Source organism: Staurois parvus, unplaced genomic scaffold, assembly GCF_062004578.1.
Source record: "Staurois parvus isolate SC_StPar_1 unplaced genomic scaffold, SC_StPar_1.0 ptg000022l, whole genome shotgun sequence".
Lineage (NCBI taxonomy): Eukaryota > Metazoa > Chordata > Amphibia > Anura > Ranidae > Staurois > Staurois parvus.
The window spans coordinates 9,235,684-9,260,171 of NW_028317818.1; the positions used below are offsets into that span (position 1 = coordinate 9,235,684).

The following is a 24,488-nucleotide window of genomic DNA, read 5'->3' on the forward strand; positions in this document are numbered from 1 at the left end:
CTATCTTTACTCAAGATGTTTTTACACCGTTTTGAAAACAAAATAAATATACGTATATACAGTATCTCACAGAAGTGAGTACACCCTCACATTTTTGTAATTATTTTATTATATCTTTTCATGTGACAACACTGAAGAAATGACACTTTGCTACAATGTAAAGTAGTGAGTGTACAGCTTGTATAACAGTGTAAATTTGCTGTCCCCTCAAAATAACTCAATACACAGCCATTAATGTCTAAACCGCTGGCAACAAAAGTGAGTACACCCCTAAGTGAAAATGTCCAAATGCGGCCCAATTAGCCATTTTTCCTCACTGGTGTCATGTGACTCTGCGTTGCGCGGTGCTGCGCTGGGCCTCTGGTGTTTTTCTGACCTGTTTTTATCACTTTTGCAATGTGTTTTTTTACAGGACGTGACTCAATAACCGCACCAACCATGCAACATGAGTGCATTTTTTATGCGTTTTTGCCATGTTTTCCATTCATTTCAATGGGGAGTTGTGTTTTTGGTGCATTTTTTACTGCACCAAAAATGCAGCAAGTAGGATTTTAAAAAATGCAGTGGACCTGCAATGCATCAGTGCGAAGAGTTCCATAGGATTACACGGTCACATTTGTGAAAGAATGGGTCACTCTCAGGGGCTCAGTGAATTGAAGTGTGGTAACGTTATAGGCTGCCATCTTTGCAATAAGTCCATCTGTGAACTGTTAGTGGTATTATAACAATGTGGAAGCAACTGGGAGCAACAGGAACTCAGCCATGAAGTGTTAGGCCACGTAAAATAACAGAGAGGGGTCAGCACATGCTGAAGTGCGCAGAAGTCATCAACTGTCTGGAAAGTCAATAGCTAAAGACCTCCAAACTTTGTGTGGCCTTCAGATTAGCACAACAGTGTGTTGAGAGCTTCAAGGAAAGGGTTTGGAGTGATGAATTGCACTTCTCTGTCTGGCAAAGCGATGGACCTGTCTGGGTTTGGCAGTTGCCAGGAGAACGGTACTTTCCTGACTGCATTGTGCCAAGTGTAAAGTTTGGTGGAGGGGGTATTATGTTGTGGGGTTGTTTTTCAGGGATTGGTCTTTGCCCCTTAGTTCCAATGAGGGAACTCTTAAGGCATACCAAGACATTTTGTACAATTTCATGCTCCCAACTTTGTGGGAACAGTTTGGGGATGGCCCCTTCCTGTTCCAACATGACTGCACACCAGTGCACAAAGCAAGGTCCATAAAGACATGGATGAGCAAGTTTGGGGTGGAGCAACTTGACTGGCAACCCAATAGAACACCTTTGGGATGAATTAGAGTGCAAACTGCGAACCAGGCCTTCTTGTCTGACATCAGTGTCTGACTTCACAAATGCGATTCTGGAAGAATAGTCAAACATTCCCATAGACAAACTCCTAAACCTTGTGGACAGCCTTCCCAGAAGAGTTGAAGCTGTTATAGCTGCAAAGGGTGGGCCAACTCAATATCCTACAGATTAAGACTGGGATGCCATTAAAGTTCATGTGTGTGTAAAGGCAGGCGTCCTGATACCTTTGCCAATATAGTGTATATACTGTACATATATACATACATATACCCACCAGTCAGTTTATTAGGGACACCTTGATAGTACCGGATTGTACCCCCTTTTGCTTTCAGATCTGCCTTTATTCTTTATGGCATAGATTCAACAAGGTGTTGGAAACATTCCTCAGAGATTTTGGTCCATATGACATGATAGTATCACGCAGTTGCTGCAGATTTGTACATCCATGATACGAATCTCCCATTCCACCACACACTCAAGGATGCTCTATTGGATTGAGATCTGGTGACTGTGGAAGCCATTGGATTACAGTGACCTCATTGTCATGTTGAAGAAACCAGTTTGAGATGATATGAGCTTTGTGACTTGGTGCATTATCCTGCTGGAAGTAGCCATCAAAAGATGGGTACACTGTAGTCATAAAGGGATGGTCAGCAACAATACTTGCGGCATTTAAACGATGCTCATTTGGTAGTAAGAGGCCCAATGTGTGCTAAGAAAATATCCCCCACACCATTACACTACCACCAGACTGAACCATTGATACAAGGCAGGATGGATCCATGCTTTCATGTTGTTTATACCAAATTCTGACCCTACCATCTGAATGTCGCAGCTGAAATCGAGACTCATCAGACCAGGCAACATTTTTCCAATCTTCTATTGTTCAATTTTGGTGAGCCTGTGCGAATTGTACATTCTGTTTCCTCTTCTTAGTTGACAGGAGTGGCACCAGGTGTGGTCTTCTGCTGTTGTATCTCATCTGTTTCAAGGTTCGATGTGTTGTGCATTTAGAGATGGTATTCTGCATGCTTTGGTTGTAAAGTGTGGTTATATGAGTTAGTTACCTTTCTATCATTTCTAACTGGTCTGCCCATTCTCCTCTGACCTCTGACATCAACAAGGCATTTTCATCCACACAACTGCCGCTCGCTGGATATTTTCTCTTTTTTGGACAATTCTTTGTAAACCCTAGAGATGGTTGTGCATGAAAACCCCAGTAGATCAGCAGTTTTTGAAATACTCAGACCAGCCCTTCTGGCACCAACAACCATGCCATGTTTAAAGTCACTTAAGTCTCCTTTCCTCCCCATTCTGAGGCTCAGTTTGAACTTCAGCAAGTCGTCTTCACCACGTCTAGATGCCTAAATACATTGAATTGCTGCCATGTAATTGGCTGATTAGCTATTTGTGTTACCAAGCAATTGAAGAGGTGTACCTAATAAAGAGATTGTGAATGTATTTATACATACACTGTATGTATATAAACCCCTTGGTGCCGGCGTCTTCTGGCCCTTTAAGGGTTCTAGAAGCTGGGAGGCGGGGCAGGGTTTTAGGATCATGTGACCGCCATGATTCGCGGTCACATGATCAGGAAAGATACCGATCGAAAGAGGAGATCGGGACCTTTCTGTGAGTACCGATCATGTGTGCTGGGGGCACGCGCTCTCAGCACATATGTTTTTTTTTAATAGAACAAATGTGCGACCGCTTGGCGTCTAGGCCCAGATGCCGGGAGGCTGCACATTTGCGTTCGGCCGGTGCCAAGAGGTTAATGTGTGCTGGCAATTATAGGATTTTATTCCTTTGTGTGTCCTGGGACCATTGTCTCCAGTACAGAAATTATTGGAAATCAAAACTCTTATATTGTCACAATAACAGAATGTGGGACAAAACCTGATGGTTGTTCTGGTAACATCTCTCTAAAAGGAGGACTCCAGCTCACTCTGTGCAGATTTCCTCTCATTTCCTTTAGCATTCCTCATAAGGAATTAAAGGGAAATATCCTCAGTAAGACAGATATAGTGAAAAATTGACAGGGATTTTTAACCTTTCCAACTATCGATAACTAAATGATAGTTTTGACTTTACATATGTTGACAGCCTTGGAGGGCCTTGACTGTTGCTAAGCAAAGGCATAATAATATATGATGTGCCAATCAATATACTTTGCCCATCACTCAACCAGTAAAAACACTGAACTATTTGGATTGGCCATAACACTGCTTAATTGCTTTCAAACAATAATGGCAAATCAACTTACAAATTACACCTGACAATATCAAACCATTGCCAACCACAGAGGAACTGTGGGTACCCAACGTAACATGGTTTAAAGTCCTATCCTAACGGTCAGTTCAGGACAGACATCCAATTAACCAGAACCCAACAAGGACATCACTCATGGACAATTGGAATTGGCAAAACTCAGTTAATAAAGCTGTGACACTTAGAAAGAGAAATAGGGCAGGAGGGTGGAAAAGGAAGGTCAGGAAGCAGGAATAAGTCCTTTCACTGAAATGTTATATAGGTCTGGTTTACACCTATGTATTTTTCAGTGCGTTTTCAGTTTTCCAGAAACATTTAACATGGTTTCCTATGGGTCACGTTTACATCTGTGCATTTTCCACCAATGCATTTTTTGTAAAGGGTCAGATACGTTTTTCTCACAGCAAGTTGCATTTTTGGTTGTATAGACTTCAATGGAAGCGCAGCAGAAACACATCAAAATGTAGTGTTTGTGGTTTTTATGCATTTTTGCTGATTTCTCCTGCAAGACAGACACCTCCCAAAAGCACATCAAAAACACATTAAAATATGTCAAAAACGTGCATGAAAAAACACATAACACACCTGGAAAACATATCAACCACAGCCTGCTTAGGTGTGAACAAGGCCCTAGTGTGGCCTCTCTTTGTATCCACGTGTAGGTAGCCAACTTCCTGGCCCACCCTCTTTTAAAGGAACTAACCAATAACCTCTTATGTTCTTAAATGGTTCTGCCATTATGCCAAACACCTACAGTATCTTTATGCTATGTTTCCAACAGTCAGAAACCCTATTCACTACAGCACAAGGGGTCCATGTATTCCACTATTACTGGAACTGCTCAATACCAAACAGCACAGAGATCCAGGGAGGACAAGCAATAAAATTAGAACTAAAACCTGTAGTATTGTGAGTGCCATATTTGCACTGACCTCATATTCCTCAACCATGAAAATCAGTTTCTTGAGAAGCAGAAAAATATATTCTCGAATCTAAATAACACACAGATAAAAGACATGATGGAATAACAGGAAATTGGGCCTAACTGAACACACCAATAAAGGATAGAATTTCATACTACATAGTGCATTTACTCTTGTAATTAAATTAACCATTCATTTTCCTGCCCCTATGACGCACAACAAGTATCTTAAGAATGTTCAAATCCCCATACAAATGATTCCTTCTAGAACAACAAAGATTGTTCTATGAGTTGACAGTGAACGGTCTGTGAACCCTAAAAAGGCCCTTATACCAACTAAAATAATTGTAGGCAAAACCACAAAAAATCAAGTATCCTAAATGCAGCATTTTAGATTTCCATAAATTGTTTTTATTCCCCTACAATGTACCTCTGAACTTGCTAGGAAAACTGACTAGCTCAGAGAGTCAATTCCCTAGTACATCCCCCTCCTCTCTTGCATGTTGTAGCCTACTTGGTGACAGCTCTGAGTCTGCTGATATCACATCCAAGATGGCAGTATACTGCAGCAATCCCAGATGTTTGGAGGCATTTACAGGTAAAAAATATGGTAAATCCATTATCTTATGGGAAGTTTATTGTTGAAAATAATTGTCAGCCTACTACTTTTCACTTTTTTCTGGGTACTAGGTCTGCCCATGATATTAAAATATAAAATATAAATGGTGCAGCGCTACTAATATACAGCCAGCACTAAAAATACATGTAAAAATAAATAAGTCCAAACTGCATGGGTGAATGACCCCCTAAGTAAATATATATAACATAGAATGACAAATATCAATCACTGATGTCAAGGTGCCAAAGTGCCACGCACTTAATAGGTGACTAAAGGGTGATGAATCAGTCCACTTTAAGCACACAGGTGAGAAAAATCTTCTTACACGTGGATGTGTCATGCGTGCCAAACAAATCCCAAAATGGTCTGAGTGCCCCCTCACCCCCCCTCACCTCCTTGCAATGACCTCAAGGGCCAACCAGCGTTTTCTACTAGTATTCAGACAATCTCCTGCAGATCCCCTCAATAACCGGAATGACAGCAGCTTTATCCAGAACTCCTCCTGCACTCCACCGCTCCGGCAACACCTCTAGGGTCCACTCAGAGACACAAGGGAAACAAACTCCATAGTGCAATATTGTCAATTTTATTTGAATGAAAATTAAAATACCCACTCACATGTTAGCAGGTAACAGCAAACATCCTCAGTTGTCCTCATGACATGTGGCTTCATGGAGTCCCAATATGGCGCGGGCGCCGGAAATGACGTCACCGCGTCCCGGAAATGACGATGGACGTACACTTACAAAATACAGGTCACAGGAACAAGGGGCAGCTAAATGATATGTCCAGACAGTGGGGGGACACCTCCCTGACGCGTTTCGTGTCACACACGTTTTCAAAGGGGCCCTCCCCCCCCTTTCTGGATAAAGCTGCTGTCATTCCGGAACTTTTTTCCGGTTCTCCAACCCTGGATGCACCACAGAAGTCACGAGTCTTATATGCTATATATATTTAATGGTATACTTAATTTAGATTTATTGTATGCTATTAGGTCTCTGTGGACTATGAGACCTGATTTATGAGCGCTGCATAATTCTATGACATATTATCCAAAGTTTTTTGAGGTTTACTTCCTATGCCAGCAGCTTAACTAATTATCTCTATAATCCATACACTCATTTATTTGAAAAATTATTAGACACCTAGCGCTGTTGTACTTCAATTTATCATCAGTAATAGGTATTACTGAAGGGCACTAATAGTCAGCACTAAAGGGCACTGACTGGCAGCACTGCAGGGCACTGATTGACAACGATAGGCAGCACTGATGGGCAATGATGGGGCTGCACTGATAATCAGTGCAGATGTCTCCTTTCACACTTTCCTCACACTGTTAAAGCATGAGGAAAGTGCTGCCAGTAACTGGCAAGTGTGTTTACATCGTGATCAGCTGTGATTGGACATATCTTATCCCGTGGTAAATGGTCGCTGTGATTGGCCCTTTACCGTGAAATGTGATTAGCTGATACATCATAGGTGATTAAATAGGGGTGTTTGCAACCACACCCACAGTCACAAAAACCTTTCATTTTCAAGCATACTAAGGACATGGCTTACTGGAACCATGTCCTGTGGTCTGATGAGGCCAAGATAAAGTTATTTGGTTCAGATAGTGTCAAGTGTGTGTGGCAGCAACTAGGTGAGGAGTATAAAGACAAGTGTGTCTTGCCTACAGTCAAGCATGGTGGTAGAAGTATTATGGTCTGGGGCTGCATGAGTGCTGCCGGCACTGGGGAGCTACAGTTCATTGAGGGAACCATGAATGCCAACATGTACTGTGACATACTGAAGCAGAGCATGATCCCCTCCCTTCGGAGATTGGGCCGCAGGGCAGTATTCCAACATGATAACTACCCTAAACACACCTCCAAGACGACCACTGCTTTGCTAAAGAAGCTAAGGGTAAAGGTGGTGGACTGGCCAAGCATGTCTCCAGACATAAACAGTATTGAGCATCTGTGGGGCATCCTCAAATGGAAGGTGGAGGAGTGCAAGGTCTCTAACATCCACCAGCTCTGTGATGTTGTCATGGAGGAGTGGAAGAGGACTCCAGTGGCAACCTGTGAAGCTCTGGTGAACTCCATGCCCAAGGGGGTTAAGACAGTCCTGGAAAGTAATGGTGGCCACACAAATATTGACACTTTAGGCCCAATTTGGACATTTTCACTTAGTGGTGTACTCACTTTTGTTGTCAGCGGTTTAGACATTAATGGTTGTATGTTAAGTTATTTTGAGGGGACAGCAAATTTACACTTTTATGCAATCTGTACACTCACTACTTTACATTGTAGCAAAGTGTCATTTCTTCAGTGTTGTCACATGACAAGCTATAATAAAATATTTACAAAAATGTGAGGGGTGTACCATGGGTGGACTGACAACTCATGGGACCCCAGGCAATAGGGGATCATGGGGCCCCTGTGTCTTTGCCCAAACTCAAGAAAGCCTATGAAAAAGGTACCAGGGGCATCTCATGGGGCCGCCTACTGACCCCGGTGCCTCGGGCAGTGCCCGAATTTCCAAATGGTCAGTCTGCCCCTGGGGTGTACTTACTTCTGTGAGATACTGTAGGATGTAGAAATCAGAGATGGGAAAGATGCAGAGTTCTTCAAAGATCATTACTGTCCCAGGCAAAAAGAGAAATCCAGAAGGTGACTGCCACCATGTGGAGAAGTTGCAGAATTTCCAGAAACTGTTTTTTGTGTTTTGTTTTGCAATAACTATAAAAAAATTCATCTATACAAGACAATATATTATTATGAGTTAACCATGTGTATATATATGAATGCACAGATCTATATTTTTAAAGTATAGGTGTATTTATGATAACATTCCAAAGACCACGTTCATAGACACTACTGTAAGTATGAGCCTGATTCACCAGCAAAACAAAAAGTGGAAAACAAAGATTACTTTTTTAATCTTGATTGGTCCAAAGAAGTTATGTGTGATGCTCTGCCATCTACATCAGGATGCAGGCTGGGGATGCTAAAAATGTTAGTTTTATTCTGCCAGATACTAGTGTCAGCTGTGAACAACAACATCTTATATTTATTTCAAGCTGTTCTGTGAATGGATGAGCAAAGACCCCATGGTTTACTCACCTCTCCTCTCCTCATTAATTCACAGAATAACTTGTAGTCAGTGATAAGGAAATTTACTGAGAAGGGAGCAGCCAGACTCTGGAGCAACTGTGCATGACAACCAAACAGCTTCTATCTTTCATTTTCAAAGCTTAGCTGAATAAGCTGAAGGTGGAAGATGATTGGTTATTCTGTACAGTTGCTCCAGATTCTGTCTGCTTCAGTTTTAGTAAATTCTGCAAATATGTTTTCTAAATTGTTGGGCTGAGAGCGAGCAACTGACCATCACCACTGTACTAGAACCAGTACTGTTAGTCTGAGTAGTCAAAACGCACAGTTGTCACTAGTATCCAGCAGAATGAAACTAACATTTTTATAATTAGTTATACAGTGTATTTAAATAGTTGCAAAAATATTATTTTGTGCTTAATGTGAAAAAAATGTACACAAAGCAGCACCCACTTGATTAGAAAATTGCAAATTACATATTTCCTTAATAATGTTGGCCTCACAAATGTTTACGAATGCCTCCAAGCCTTGGTTAAAGGGCTATATGAGCACAAGGTCTGATTACCTTAAATAACAAAGGGATGTGACTATATGGACAAACCAGCTCACTCTCCTTTCTTAGAAGGTCATCATGTTGTGTGCATTGAGGGTGGGTTGTCAATTGCACACAAGTCCAGTATATAACACACAGCTAGAGTGGAAATACGTGTCTCGTGTCAGATCTGCAATATGCATGCGTCTGTGGTCACCTGTGTGCCATGCCATATAATGGAGGGACCCATGGAGGAAACAACATCTTTAGTTAAGTATTCTTGTTATATTTTCTTTTTCTGTATCTGTCATTACTTGTAATGTTTTACTTATAAGTATTTGCATGATCTTTGCACATATCGAATACAACCCCAAAAACATAACAAAACACATGGTACTAGAAGTGGGGTTTGATCTGTGTAAATTAGAGATAGGAATAATGATGCAGAATTGTGCTAAATTGTTTATGCTGGGTTTAATGTTGTGTTTTTGTTTTGTAAGCCACAGTACATTCAGAAAGCATAGAAAATGTATTAGATACTTAGCTGGTTTGATTGAGATGCTAGTAGATGATCAGGTGCGAGCCCATTCCTGTGTTGGGTGTCCAAGACTGGACACCATTGCTCGTGATTTTTGCTTTGATAAATTGAGTGACAGACTGATATACAAAGGAATGGTTGCATTGTCAGGAAGCTTCGATTTGTGATAATAGTAAAAGCATTGAACTCTGGACTGTAGGCAAATTTCTGAAAAATTAGCTTTTTTAGGTTTGGAAACGATGAGAAAATGTTCAGATTGTGAGCATTGCAGAAACATAAGATATGTGTATATGCCAGAATCTAAACATGTTTTGTTTGTAGCTAGCTAATGTTGTGGACATGGTAATTGTATGAAGACATGATGAATGCATGTTGTTTTGTCTATGGAAAATGTGACAATGTTACCTGAATTAAGATGGAAAGGTAAAGCGAAGCACTGCTGATGTGTAAAATACCTTTTACTTCTTATATTTGAGGGTGTCCGTATGTTTTACATTAGAATGGTTAAGTACTGAAACTAGGGTGAAAGTTATGAGAAAAAGTGAGCCTTTGTATGTGTAAATGAAAAAACAATTGGTAGCAGAGATGGTTGCAGGTTTGAGATGTCTGTGTGTCTGTGACCCCTCCCTTGCTCCATGAACAATGGCTGTTAACCAATTCAATATCGGGCAATTTTACACGTTCCTGCCCAGGCCAGTTTTCAGGTTTCAGCGCTCTCACACTTTGAATGACAATTGCGCGGTCATACAACATTGTACCCAAACTAAAATTTTAGCATTTTCTTCACACAACTAGAGCTTTCTTTTGGTGGTATTTAATCATTGCTGGGGTTTTTATTTTTTGCTAAATTAACAAAAAAAGACCAAACATTTTTTAAAAAACACGGTTTTCTTTGTTTCTGTTATAAAAGTTTGCAAATAAATAATTGTTCTTCATAAAATTAGGCCGAGATGTATTCTGCTACATGTCTTTGGTGAAAATAATTAGGATGTATTTTTTAGTTTGTAGGAAAGTTATAGAGTTCACAAACTATGGTATAGATCTGAATATTGATCAATCCTGAAGTACGGACAGCCAATCTAATTTCTTGAAGTCCAAGAATGTCAGAATAGTACAGATATTCCCCAAATGACCCCTTTTTGCAAAGTAGACAGTCCGACGTACTTCATAAGAGGCATGGCGAGTTTTTTGAAGTTGTATTTTTTTTGTCATACTTTTTCGGAAAATTAAAAAATTAAAAATAGTTTCAACCATATTTGTTTTTTGGGATATTAATTTACTTACTAGCAAAAATCAAATTTTGTCATAAATTTGGGCCAAAATGTATTCTGCTACATGTCTTTTCTAAAAAAAATCCCAATATGTGTAAATTAATTGGCTTACGAGAAAGTTATAGCGTCTACAAATTGCGGTATAGATACTGGGATTTTTATTTTTTCTACTAGTAATGGTGGCGAATTTTAGCAGGACTGTGGTGGACAATGGGTTAACTATATGTAGGGAGTGTTTAACTAGGGGGCGGGGGGTGTGTGCTTCACTGTAAGCACACTGATCGAGATGGCTGTGCTGCGCACAGCCATCCTACGCAGTGTTCCCGAGCTGACAGGGAGGAGAACTGTTTGTAAACAAAACAGTGTTCCGATCTGTCAGAGATGTTCGATGCACTGGGCACTGGCGGGTAAGTACCGGGTGGGGCCACGAATTCCCTACACAGAAATGCAAAATCGTGTATATATACGTGATTTTGTGCACCCGTGCCGGGAACTGGGAACTGACAACAAACTTCTTAGCAATAGTGATGGGCTTTATGTTCGGGTGCAACATAAGTTCGACTCCAACATTGGGTGTTCGTGTGTTCAGCGAATACACAAACATTATAGGTCCGCCGTGCCCCACAATGCACTGTGCTTTCACAGTGCATTGTGATTGGCCAAAGCATTGCACCTGAAGTTAAGTGCAATGCTTTGGGCAATCACAGCTGAATTCACTGTGAGACCCATGATTGGCCAAAGTCTTGGTGGCTCAAGTCCACACCCCACACTATATAAGGCTGCTTCCACAGCAGCCTTGTGTAGTGTGTTGGTGGAGTTAGATAGATGAGGATAGTTAGTGGTGTGTTAGGAGACAGTGTAGTGATGGTAGTGCGGTGTTGTGTTGTTTTTACAGTACTTCTGCATCACTGCTGTACTTTTTTTTTTTTTTTTTTTGCTTTTTGTGAACTTTTTTTTCAGCATCAGGTTCTGTTGCTGCATCTTTAATGTTCCCCTTTCTGTGTCGCAGGTGTTCCTCCTTCTGCATCAGCAGTAGTTTGCTTTTTTTAACTTTTAATTTTTATTTCTTTTTTTTTTTACTTTTTAAAATTATTTTGGCACTAAAACTATTTACGGCATAATTGCTGTTTTTTGGCTTTCTGAATTTTTTTTTTTATTTAATTTACTTTTTTTTTTGCTGCCGCAGCAGCAGCACGGATGTTGGGGGCATAATTGCTGTTCTTTCTTCTGAGTAGTAGGTATTCTTCCTACTGTGTCACCATTTTTTTTCAGCTTTCTTAGTTTTTTAAGAAATTAAGATTTTTTTTCACTGCTGCGCCAAATAAAAGAAAATTAAAGTATACATATTTGCTGTAGCCCCTATTTTCTGTAAAAAAATATATAATAAAACAATTTATGGTGCACCAAGCACCCATCCCACATTCAGAAATAGAAAGTTATAAAAATCCCCTAAATAAATCCCCATCATGTCCTAAAGGCCAAGAAGGAGAGGCATATGCTCACAGGCAGCTAAGCGAGGGCAAGCAGCCTCTGTATCCACAGTGAAAAGTTGTGGTCATGGACATGGTGTATCCTCTGCAGGTAGGGCACACTTGTCTTTTTTTTCCAGTCCTGGCTGTGTTATTGAGCCACAACATCCAGGAGGGGTGGTGGAGTGGATAACTAAGCCATGCTCATCCTCCGTCACCGAGGCTCATACTAGTTTGCCTTCCATAGAAGCTGCCAAAACGTCCTATTCCATAGGCTCCTTGTCCACCACAGCTGCTCCTTCCGTAGCCCCACCATCATGCACGGAGGAGTCATCTGAATTATTCAGAGTGTCAGTTACATACTGCTGGGGGATGCACAGCAATTTGAATGCTCCGATGTTGGTTCCCAGGTTGAGGAAGGGAGTGACGTGAGCCTAGAGAGAGGGGGAGCAAATGAGGGAAAAGAAATTGCCAGTCATGTTCCCCAGCCGCAGCACACTGCCAAGTTGGCTCCAGTGACAAAGAGGGATGGGATGATGAGGTCACTGACTGTACTTGGTTGCCTGAGAGAATAGAGAAGGAATGTGAGGAGGAGGCACATCTCCAACAAGGGAGGATGTTCTCCAGGAGCAGGCGTAAGGGCAGCCACCCTATGTTATCACATGACAGAGCAACACAGGCGCAGGGTGCTGGTGACTCCCAGCTGACTTCCAAAAGTTCTATGGTGTGGGCTTGTTTCAGCACATGTGCAAAAGACCACAGCATTGCTTTTTGCAGTCTGTCTGAAGAGGATCAAGCATGGCCAAAACACCAGCCGCTTGGGCACCACATGCTTGACAAGACATGCTGTATGATGACCTGCCATGCATCCTGTTGACAACAGCACCTGAAAGACCTACATCATAAACAAGTGCCGATTTCTCCTTGCTCCTCATCTGGGATCTCTAACCTTATGATAAAACCTCAAGTCTTCTCAACAGCCTCCACTGAGAGGAGTGATGGTATTGCAATGGGTGCCACAGGTCCTTGCACCCAATCTGCTAGCAGTACACCATCTGTTGATTTCACCAGGCAAATTTCGCTACCCCAGTTGCTGAACTGTAAAAAAAAAATACTGTCTCACCCATCCACATGCTCAGCGTCTAAATGCTAGCTTGTGCAAATTGCTAAAAAAAAAGCACTGACAGTGAAACAGCACACAGTCAACCCTTTGATTGCCCCTCATGTTAACCCCTTCCTGCCCACTGGCATTAGTACACTAAGTGCTGTGTCTGTGTGCTTCACTGTAAGTACGATACTTTGCATGGCTGTGCTCTGCGGCCATCCAAAGCAGTGTGCACGAGCTGACAGGGAGGAGAACTGTTTTCTTTACAAACAGTTCTCCTCCCCGTTGGAGATGCTCAGCAATCACCAGGCGCCGGTGAGTATTCACTGGCCGGGACCCGGTGATTGACAGCCAAGGCCACAAATGGTGATTATATATACGTGATTTTGCGCACCGGGACACCCTGTAGCAGTATTTCTGCTATAGGGCGGTCGGGAAGCGGTTAACTGAACAAGCTAAAGTGAGAAGCTGATTGGCTACCATGCACAGCTGCACTAGATTCGGAGTGCTCCAGTTTTAGTAAATCTCCCCCCTTGTAACTCTTTTTCTATTGTAGTCAGTCATTTTTAATCTTCATTTTTTTTCTGCATTTCATAAATGGTCAAATTGAATAAAAATAATCTGTTTTTACTTTACACAATACAATACTGTATTCCAAACTATCTGATTGCTTTCTTTTTTATGCAACTTTGAAAACAAACAGCTGAATGTGAATGAAAGGTGCACTCACTCAGGGCATAGCTGAACTGAATCATGGCCAAGTTCGACTGTCCCCCTCTCACCGCTCCTGCACTGGTCTGCACTCACACTGGTCTAATAGCACGTGTTCCAAGGCGCACTTTCATCATCTCTGCTAACCAGACCACAGTAAACCCCTCTTCTGTGCTGAGTTATCTATGGAAGGTTCTGGGCTTGGCCACGATTTACCCTTACACTAAAGCAAACTAAACCCGACCACAAGTGAACCGTGCCCAGGACCACATCTTCCAAGTGGTCCTGGTCATGGTCCACTTAACCATCCCAGGGCACAGTTTACAGCACTCACACTACACAAACAAGCCGCACCCAAAGGGGTAAACTGTGCCCAGGTTCGGTTCAAACTGCCAGTCTGAGTGCACCCTAAGAAAGCTCACACATGCATTCTTCCTCCACTTTTCTTGCGTCAAGGTAGAATCAGACTGTCTTCTATGGGCTCCGCCACTGCCCTCTCCTCCCCTGTCAGGCGGGAGCTTCTGGGGAGTGCATGAAGACCACATGGTATCTACCCCAATGGATGGATGGATAGATGGAGTCAGATAACTAGACCTGGAGCTGTCAGTACACCGCTGCAGCCCCAGATGTGTGATAATAATAACCCATGCGCATGAATACTTTTGGTCTGGTGAGTGTACATCCATCCCAAGGGTGGATTCCTTTCACGAATTCCTGCACACCTGTTCTTAACGAATAACCGCACGTGCTAATGAGGGCACTTTTGAATTGATATCCTTCCACAAAGGAGACTATCAGTACTTATCATTCGTTGTATGAACTCTTCACAGTTGGTCACTATTCATAGAGTGAAATACTCAGATTGCAACTTTGATGCACTTTTCTGCACTTTATTCATTTATTTGTTGATGTCACATGCGTTTATAACATGGTACATGTGTTATAGTGCTGCACTAATACCTTTTGGCATTTGAATTTGGGACTGTTGCCGATATCCTGAGTGCTAGCTGCTATTTTACGATCTGGATTTTACATTATTTTAGTATCATAATAATTTACCAGCGCTCGCTTTTACTTGTTTTAAACATCACGAGAAAATTATATTATATATATATATATATATATATATATAAATTTTATAATAGAAACAAATGAAAAAAAAATCTAAAATTTTTAGCTCTTTTTTTTGTTTATAGTGCAAAAAATAAAACACCCAGTGGCGATTAAATACCACTAAAAGAAATCTCTATTTTGTGAAAAAAAAATGATAAAAATTTCATATGGGTACAGTGTTGCATGACCACACAATTGTCATTCAAAGTGTGAGATCGCTGAAAGCTGAAAATTGGCCTGGGCTCCTCTGCAGGAGAAATAAGTTTAATGTTTGCAGCCATTGTTCATAACTGAGGTCCTCCAGCCCCCTTATTAGTTTGGTTGCCCTTCTCTTGACTCTCTCCAGTTCAAGGATATCCTTCCTGAGGATTGGCGATCAAAACTGGGTGGCATACTTAAGTGGCCAAGCCAGTTTTGTAAGGTGGTAGAATTATAGTTTTATCTCTTTAGTAAATACCCTTTTTAATGCATGCTAATAGTCTGCTAGCCTTGCTTGCTGCAGTTTGGCATCGAATGCTATATATCATTTACAGCAAGACTGGACACACCACGACCTTATAGCTGATGGTGACAGTGCAAACACTGTCCCCTCCACCTCCTCCTTTTCGATGCCCTGTTCTGCTGAGTCATCCCCTGTTCAAGATGCTATGCAATGGTTCAGGAAAAAGCAGAGATACACAGTGGGGCAGGGATTCTTTCAGATCTGAAGGAGTAGGTCCAAAGGTGGTTAAGCCTGCAGCAAATTGTGCCAGGAATAGTAGTGCACACCTGGTGTCACTCCTCTGGCAGGGAAAGTTGATAAGCGTACCTTGCCTTGCACATGTCCTTAGTCTGGTAGTGCAGTGGTTCCTGGACAAGTACCCTGGGTTACAAGATCTTCTGAAGCAGGCATGCAGAGTTTATAGCCATTTCAGTTGGTCCTACCCAGCCAATGTATGGCTTGGAGGAAATCAGCCAGAAATACATCTGTTTACAAACTGCCTGATGTGTGACATGCCCAACACAGGGAACTCGACTTTGGCCATGCTATATATGAGTATATTATGAGGACAGGCTCAGAGGAGCTGGTATTATTTTCCCAATGCAAGTGGTTGCTTATACACTGTATTGTCACTGTATGTGAAGGTGACAAGAATGATGAGCCATGACAGTGCATGTAATACCATGTCAGTTGTGTTCCTGCTGGAGCACACATTGGGTGGCATCATGAGCAGGACACTTGAGCAGAAAGTGAAGGATTTCCTCACATCTCAGGGCCTGTCTATCCATACACTGTCCAAGTGATGCCTCAGCAGGCAAAGAAGGAGGAGAAGTACAGTGGATATAAATACACACCCCTGTTAAAATGTCAGGTTACTGTGATGTAAAAAAATGAGACAAAGATAAATCATTTCAGAACTTTTTCCACCACATCTGAAGTCTCCCAATAGCATATGGGAAAATGTGTTATGGTCTGATGAAACCAAGGTTGAACTTTTTGACCATAATTCACAAAAGATATGTTTGACGCAAAAACACTGCACATCACCAAAAGAACACCATACCCTCAGTGAAGCATGGTGGTGGCAGCATCATGCTTTGGGGCTGTTTTTTTTTCAGCTGGAACTGGGGCCTTAGTCAAGGGAATTATTAATAGTTCCAAATACCAGTCAATATTGGCACAAAACCTTCAGGCTTCTGCTAGAAAGCTGAACATGAAGAGGAACTTCATCTTTCAGTATGTCAACGACCCAAAGCATACATCCAATCAACAAAGGAATGGCTTCACCAGAAGAAGATTAAAGTTTTGGAATGGCCCCGTGTAAAGACCAGCACAGATACAAAATGGAGTCAGATCTAGTTAGGAATATAGGCTGGAGGACTTAATTTGTTTTTCTGTTCTGAGTTGCATTCAGATGTTTTTAACATTAATGGTGGGAAGAGAGGATATGTTATTTCACAAGTTGTCAGATAGGATGTTTGTTAGATGATGGATTACCCTAATATTCTTATCAGTTACTGGAAGAGAGGATGTTTCCCAAAAAGTACTGTCCAGATGTTACGGATCACCTTTGTCCTGTGATAGTTAGGGTTTCCTCTTTTCGATGGCTATGTGCCCGAGATATGGCTTAATGCTGAAAATATTGTATAAAAGATAAGTCTGTGTCATTTGCTGTCACTCGCTATCAGCATATGTACCCGATTATTGTATATCAGTAAACTCTGCACAGACTGCATAGAAGTACTGCATTGATATCCTTTATTCCAAGGCTCAACTTAACAGATGGTGATCCCGAAGCGTGTCTCTTTGCCCTCGCATTGCTGAGCACCCATCCCCGCAACACGAGGGAAGAAACAGCCGGCTAAAACAAAGGTGAGAACATTTTTCTCATTTCTCTACTTTTGTGTGGTTGTGGGTTGCCATTCCGTCCGAGGCATGAGAGGTAACGCGGCCTATGTTTTTTTTCTATTGTCATATATATATATATCTATCAGTGCTTGTCTGTGGTCTGTGTAATTTGCTGTCACTATCAGCATATGTACCCGGTACCGTATATCAGTTAACTTTACACAGACTGCATAGAATTACTGCAATGAACACCAGCCAGAGCCCAGACCTGAATCCGATCGAAAATCTGTGGGGTGATCTGAAGAGGGCTGTGCACAGGAGATCCCCTCGCAATCTGCCAGATTTGGAGTGTTTTTGCAAGGAAAAGTGGGAAAATAATGCCAAGTCAAGATGTGCCATGCTGATAGACTCATACCCAAAAAGACTGAGTGCTGGAATAAAATCAAAAGGTGCTTTAACCAAGTATTAGTTTAAGGGTATGCATACTTATGCAACCATATTATAGTTTTTTTCATTTTTACTTCCCTCCACCTAAAAGAATTCAGTTTTTTGTTCAACTGAGTTGTACAGTTTTATAGGTTACATTAAAGGTGGAAAAAGTTCTGAAATGACTTATATTTGTTTCATTTTTTTACATCACAGAAACCGGACATTTTCACAGGGGTGTGTGGACTTTTTATATCCACTGTATGTTTGCTTTGGAGGCAATGAGGCTGAAGATGACAAGGAGCAGACATAATTTTTTGTGTAACCCGGACCGTAGCTGATAACTGCTTTGGAATTTTTTCCTTTTTGTTGTTGTATTATCCTTCTGCATTGTGGACAGAATTAAGAATTAAATAAACAATATTCATTAATCTAGAAGTGAAGCAGCCATCTTTAAGGAGACCACTTTGTAATGATCGTCAATTGACTGTCAACAGTGCAAGGGATAGCCATCATGGCTCGGTCTACCTAGAGCAGCGGTTCTCAACCTGGGGGTCGCGACCCCTTTGGGGGTCGAACGACCATTTCCCAGGGGTCGCCTAAGACCATCGGAAAACACATATTTCCGATGGTCTTAGGAACCGAGACACCGCTCCTCTCTCCAGCGATGTGTGGGCGGGATGATACGCTGCTCCTGTCACCTGGCCACACCTCCGGGATCGCTCAGCAGCTCCGCCTCCTCGCCGCTGATTGGCCACCGGAACTGTAGCTCAGGAGAGGCACCCAGGCGGCCAATCACCGGCGAGGAGGTGGAGCTTGGAGAGGAGGAGCCGAGCGGCAGCGCGCGTACATCAAAGAAGATCGAGGGAGCTGCCGGAGCGAGTGAAGAGGAGAGCGGCCAGAGAAGGAAGACAGCTGACAGGTAAGTGAGAGAGCGAGCCCAGGCTGGAGCAGGGGTCAGCAAAGTAAGTATCATTGGTGTCAGTGGGAGGAATAGTGCCCCATCATTTGTGTCACTAATACCAACGAGGGGGCACTATTCCTCCCCCCACTGACACCAACGATGGGGCACTATTCCTCCCCCCACTGACACCAACGATGGGGCACTATTCCTCCCCCCACTGACACCAACGATGGGGCACTATTCCTCCCCCCACTGACACCAACGATGAGGCACTATTCCTCCCCCCACTGACACCAACGATGGGGCACTATTCCTCCCCCCACTGACACCAACGATGGGGCACTATTCCTCCCCCCACTGACACCAACGATGGGGCACTATTCCTCCCCCCACTGACACCAACGATGGGGCACTATTCCTCCCCCCACTGACACCAACGATGGGGCACTATTCCTCCCCCCACTGACACCAACGATGGGGCACTATTCCTCCCCCCACTGACACCAACGATGGGGCACTATTCCTCCCCCCACTGACACCAACGATGGGGCACTATTCCTCCCCCCACTGACACCAACGATGGGGCACTATTCCTCCCCCCACTGACACCAACGATGGGGCACTATTCCTCCCCCCACTGACACCAACGATGGGGCACTATTCCTCCCCCCACTGACACCAACGATGGGGCACTATTCCTCCCCCCACTGACACCAACGATGAGGCACTATTCCTCCCCCCACTGACACCAACGATGGGGCACTATTCCTCCCCCCACTGACACCAACGATGGGGCACTATTCCTCCCCCCACTGACACCAACGATGGGGCACTATTCCTCCCCCCACTGACACCAACGATGGGGCACTATTCCTCCCCCCACTGACACCAACGATGGGGCACTATTCCTCCCCCCACTGACACCAACGATGGGGTACTATTCCTCCCCCCACTGACACCAACGATGGGGCACTATTCTCCCCTCCACCACACTGACATCAACGATGGGGCACTATTCCTCCCACTGACACCAATGATGGGGCACTATTCCTCCCACTGACACCAATGATGGGGCACTATTCCTCCCACTGACACCAATGATGGGGCACTATTCCTCCCACTGACACCAATGATGGGGCACTATTCCTCCCACTGACACCAGTGATGGGGCACTACTCCCCCCACTGACACCAGTGATGGGGCACTACTCCCCCCACTGACACCAGTGATGGGGCACTATTCCTCCCCCCACTGACACCAACGATGGGGCACTATTCCTCCCCCCACTGACACCAACGATGGGGCACTATTCCTCCCCCCACTGACACCAACGATGGGGCACTATTCCTCCCCCCACTGACACCAACGATGGGGCACTATTCTCCCCTCCACCACACTGACATCAATGATGGGGCACTATTCCTCCCACTGACACCAATGATGGGGCACTATTCCTCCCACTGACACCAATGATGGGGCACTATTCCTCCCACTGACACCAATGATGGGGCACTATTCCTCCCACTGACACCAATGATGGGGCACTATTCCTCCCACTGACACCAGTGATGGGGCACTACTCCCCCCACTGACACCAGTGATGGGGCACTACTCCCCCCACTGACACCAGTGATGGGGCACTACTCCCCCCACTGACACCAATGATGGGGCACTACTCCTCCCACCGACACCAGTGATGGGGCACTACTCCCCCCACCGACACCAGTGATGGGGCACTACTCCCCCCACCGACACCAATGATGGGGCACTACTCCCCCCACCGACACCAATGATGGGGCACTATTCCTCCCACCGACACCAATGATGGGGCACTATTCCCCCCACTGACACCAACGATGGGGCACTATTCCTCCCCCCACTGACACCAACGATGGGGCACTATTCTCCCCTCCACCACACTGACATCAATGATGGGGCACTATTCCTCCCCCCACTGACACCAACGATGGGGCACTATTCTCCCCTCCACCACACTGACATCAACGATGGGGCACTATTCCTCCCACTGACACCAATGATGGGGCACTATTCCTCCCACTGACACCAATGATGGGGCACTATTCCTCCCACTGACACCAATGATGGGGCACTATTCCTCCCACTGACACCAATGATGGGGCACTATTCCTCCCACTGACACCAGTGATGGGGCACTACTCCCCCCACTGACACCAGTGATGGGGCACTACTCCCCCCACTGACACCAGTGATGGGGCACTATTCCTCCCCCCACTGACACCAACGATGGGGCACTATTCCTCCCCCCACTGACACCAACGATGGGGCACTATTCCTCCCCCCACTGACACCAACGATGGGGCACTATTCCTCCCCCCACTGACACCAACGATGGGGCACTATTCTCCCCTCCACCACACTGACATCAATGATGGGGCACTATTCCTCCCACTGACACCAATGATGGGGCACTATTCCTCCCACTGACACCAATGATGGGGCACTATTCCTCCCACTGACACCAATGATGGGGCACTATTCCTCCCACTGACACCAATGATGGGGCACTATTCCTCCCACTGACACCAGTGATGGGGCACTACTCCCCCCACTGACACCAGTGATGGGGCACTACTCCCCCCACTGACACCAGTGATGGGGCACTACTCCCCCCACTGACACCAATGATGGGGCACTACTCCTCCCACCGACACCAGTGATGGGGCACTACTCCCCCCACCGACACCAGTGATGGGGCACTACTCCCCCCACCGACACCAATGATGGGGCACTACTCCCCCCACCGACACCAATGATGGGGCACTATTCCTCCCACCGACACCAATGATGGGGCACTATTCCTCCCACTGACACCAATGATGGGGCACTATTCCTCCCACTGATACCAACGATGGGGCACTATTCCTCCCACTGACACCAACGATGGGGCACTATTCCTCCCACTGATACCAACGATGGGGCACTATTCCTCCCACTGACACCAGTGATGGGGCACTATTCCTCCCACTGACACCAGTGATGGGGCACTATTCCTCCCACTGACACCAGTGATGGGGCACTATTCCTCCCACTGATACCAACGATGGGGCACTCCCCTCCCTTCTTCCTCAGCTCTGAGGAAGAAGGGATTCCCTTCGAAACGCGTCAGCTGTACTGAACACCCATTTCCCTGATGGGACTCATGTTATCTTCAAGTCCCTGAGAGGACTTACATGCCTGATTTTATTCGCTGTTTGTGAGTATGTTTTTTTACAAGCAATAAATTTTGGTTATTGAGGTAATGCGCAAGGCTGGTGCGCTTCTTGTTTTCCATTTCATTTTGCAGTGCTGATTGGGCTTCCCCAGCCTTGGTTTGGAGCTGCACAGCCCTTTATGCAGTGGTGGTCGTTCTCCCCAGGCCCGGTTCCATCTTGTGCCACCTGTCTGAGTCCTGGAGCGCAGGAGAATTCTTTTTCGATCTTCCCTGCTGGAGAAAGTGCCACCAGCCTGCAGAATGTAGGGAAGAAGCCACTGTGGGGACCATGTGCTGCTGAAACCATTAACTGTGCTGAGCAGTTCGGAAAAAGCACCACAGGATTGCAATGAAGAGGGAACAGTGGTGTGTGGCCAGAGTTTGCTGGAGCTATCTGATTCTGTGTTGCCCCGGAGAAGAGGGTTGATTGGAGACTGCTGCTGCCATCACTCTCTGTGCAATGCTCTATGTGAGGGGACAGACCTGGAAGCAAGCATGTGTGTGTGATAGAGACTGAGCTACTGCTTCTGGATACACGTATCCCTGCCATAGCTGATCATGATTCACTAAGAAAAGCAAAGAGACTGTGGGATTGATTTACTAAAGGCAAACAGACTGTGCACTTTGCAAAGTACAGTTGCTCTCTGCAAGAGGAATTACTCCAGAGCTTAGTAAATGAACAGAAGCTCTGCTGACTTCCATCATCCACTCATGTGCAAGCAAAAATGCTGTTTATTTTATTTTCCTTGCATGTGATTGGGTATTTATTCTTTGTGAAATGAATCTTTACCTCATTTACTAAGCTCTGGAACAACTGCACTTTCAGAGTTCAACAGTCTACTTGCTTTTAGTAAATCTACCCCTAAGAATCTTCTCCCTGGGACGGTGTGATTTGGATGCCTAGTGAGATCAGACAATACTAGAGGGCACTCCCACCATTTGTAAGGGAGGAAAAGAATGACTGTCTCAACAGGATTGAAAGAGAGAGCTCATCGCTAGCTACTTTCCCTGCCTGACTTGAAATGGACTTTTAGTGAATCAGAGCACATACCTGAAGACCTGGAAGAGGGTTCCCTGGGACTGCTAAAATACTAATATCATACAAGTTAATCTGTTGTCTGCTGGAAACTGTTGTGCTTTCCTCTAGGACCCCAACTTTGCCGACAATGTTTTTTTCATCAATCACTAGCCAGTGGGATAAAACTGGGACTGTTATAACAAGTTAAAGCAGTATTAAACCCCAAAGCAAACATTTCTTATATTGCAGCTTACCATTTCTTAGATGTGACAACTGCATTAGTTTTCATTTTTAAGCTTTCTTTCCTTTATTTATATCTGATGATCCAGCGAGTAAATCTGTTGTTTGCAAAAGAACAAGCTGTCTAGCAGAATGTATCAGTTACAGAGATGAGAGAGGTAGGAACTATAGGCACAGTGATGATCCAGTCCAAAATAGCCACTTTAAAGACTTAGAATTCCCAGATGATGGAGCTCATGACTATTCTGTCCGCCAGGATTGCCACACCTTTGGGAGAGAATGCGTCAAGATGTACTCAGAGAGAGGCACCACAGAATGCTCCCATTAAAAAGCCAGCCAGATCAGTGGTCTGCTAGTGTGGGGGCATTGGTCACTACCACTGTGACTGTCCCAGCCCACCAACGTCACAGAGAGCCCCAGAGAAAGAGCCATATGGGTACCAATCTAAGTCAGTTTGCTCTAGTTCCCAGATTCAAAATAGAAAGCGGGTGAAGCCTAAACCTTTTTGTCAGACCTATTTTAAAGCCTTGATTAGGCTGCCCAAATTACCCTCAGACTCAGATCTCAGAGCACAGGAGATCAGTATCAGTGCACACGAAGCCCAAAACTGTCAGCCTAGATGGCAACAGAACTGCCATCAGACCAAAAGAAGGGTTTGAGCTCAAGCAGCAGAACGAGTCACCTCAGCTCCTGCAAGCAAGTTTACTGACAAGCTGATGGGCCCTTATCCTATAGTGCCTGTTCAGGTGGTGGGTGCTTACACAAAAGCCCATCTGGACACTGAGGCTCAAGTGACCTTGATCTACCGCGACTTCTGTAACAAACACCTGAAGCACCTGCCCCTGGGGAAGTTAGAAGATCTAGAAATCTGGGGAATAAGGACTAAGAAACTTCCCTATGATGGGTACCTCCCAGTCAAGCTCTGCCCTGATAGTAAGATGGCCAAAGACTTCTGACACATTGGCCATCTTGTGTTTCTGCCCTCAAGGGTCTAATCGGAGTTTCATCATGAGGGGATGAACACTGACTTAGTCTGATGGTTACTCACTCCAAATGCTTTAGAGAGTGATGATGCCATTCAAAGTGTAATTCCCATGCTGTGGTCAATGTACCAGCATTTGGTTCAAGAGTAGAAGGCCCCAGTTAAAGGTCTGGGAAAGCTATGGAAGTTGGAAAAGAAAGCAAACATCTTGCAGCCAGGTGAAGTGATGTGTCTGTGGGCCTCAGTCAAATTGAATAGGGATCAACCCGGTCCTTACATTATTCTTGAGGGGATCCACAAAGGGAAGATTCGAGTTTGAAATGAATCCCAGAATTAGTTTCCATTAGGCTGTTTTCACACTGATCTTTTTTTTTTTTTCCTCTTTTGCATTTACAAAAGCATA

At 44.3% G+C, this 24,488-nt stretch overlaps 1 protein-coding gene across 1 annotated transcript in view; it reads left to right on the top strand.

Moving 5' to 3' along the window:
* Positions 1–17,129: 17,129 nt before the first annotated feature.
* The window catches only part of LOC149472200 (LITAF domain-containing protein-like), a 78,616-nt gene continuing 71,257 nt past the window's right edge, over positions 17,130–24,488 (top strand). The window contains exon 1 of the mRNA XM_089692530.1: positions 17,130–17,307. The gene's annotated coding sequence lies outside the window, so the exon portion shown is untranslated. The remainder of the gene's footprint in view (positions 17,308–24,488) is intronic.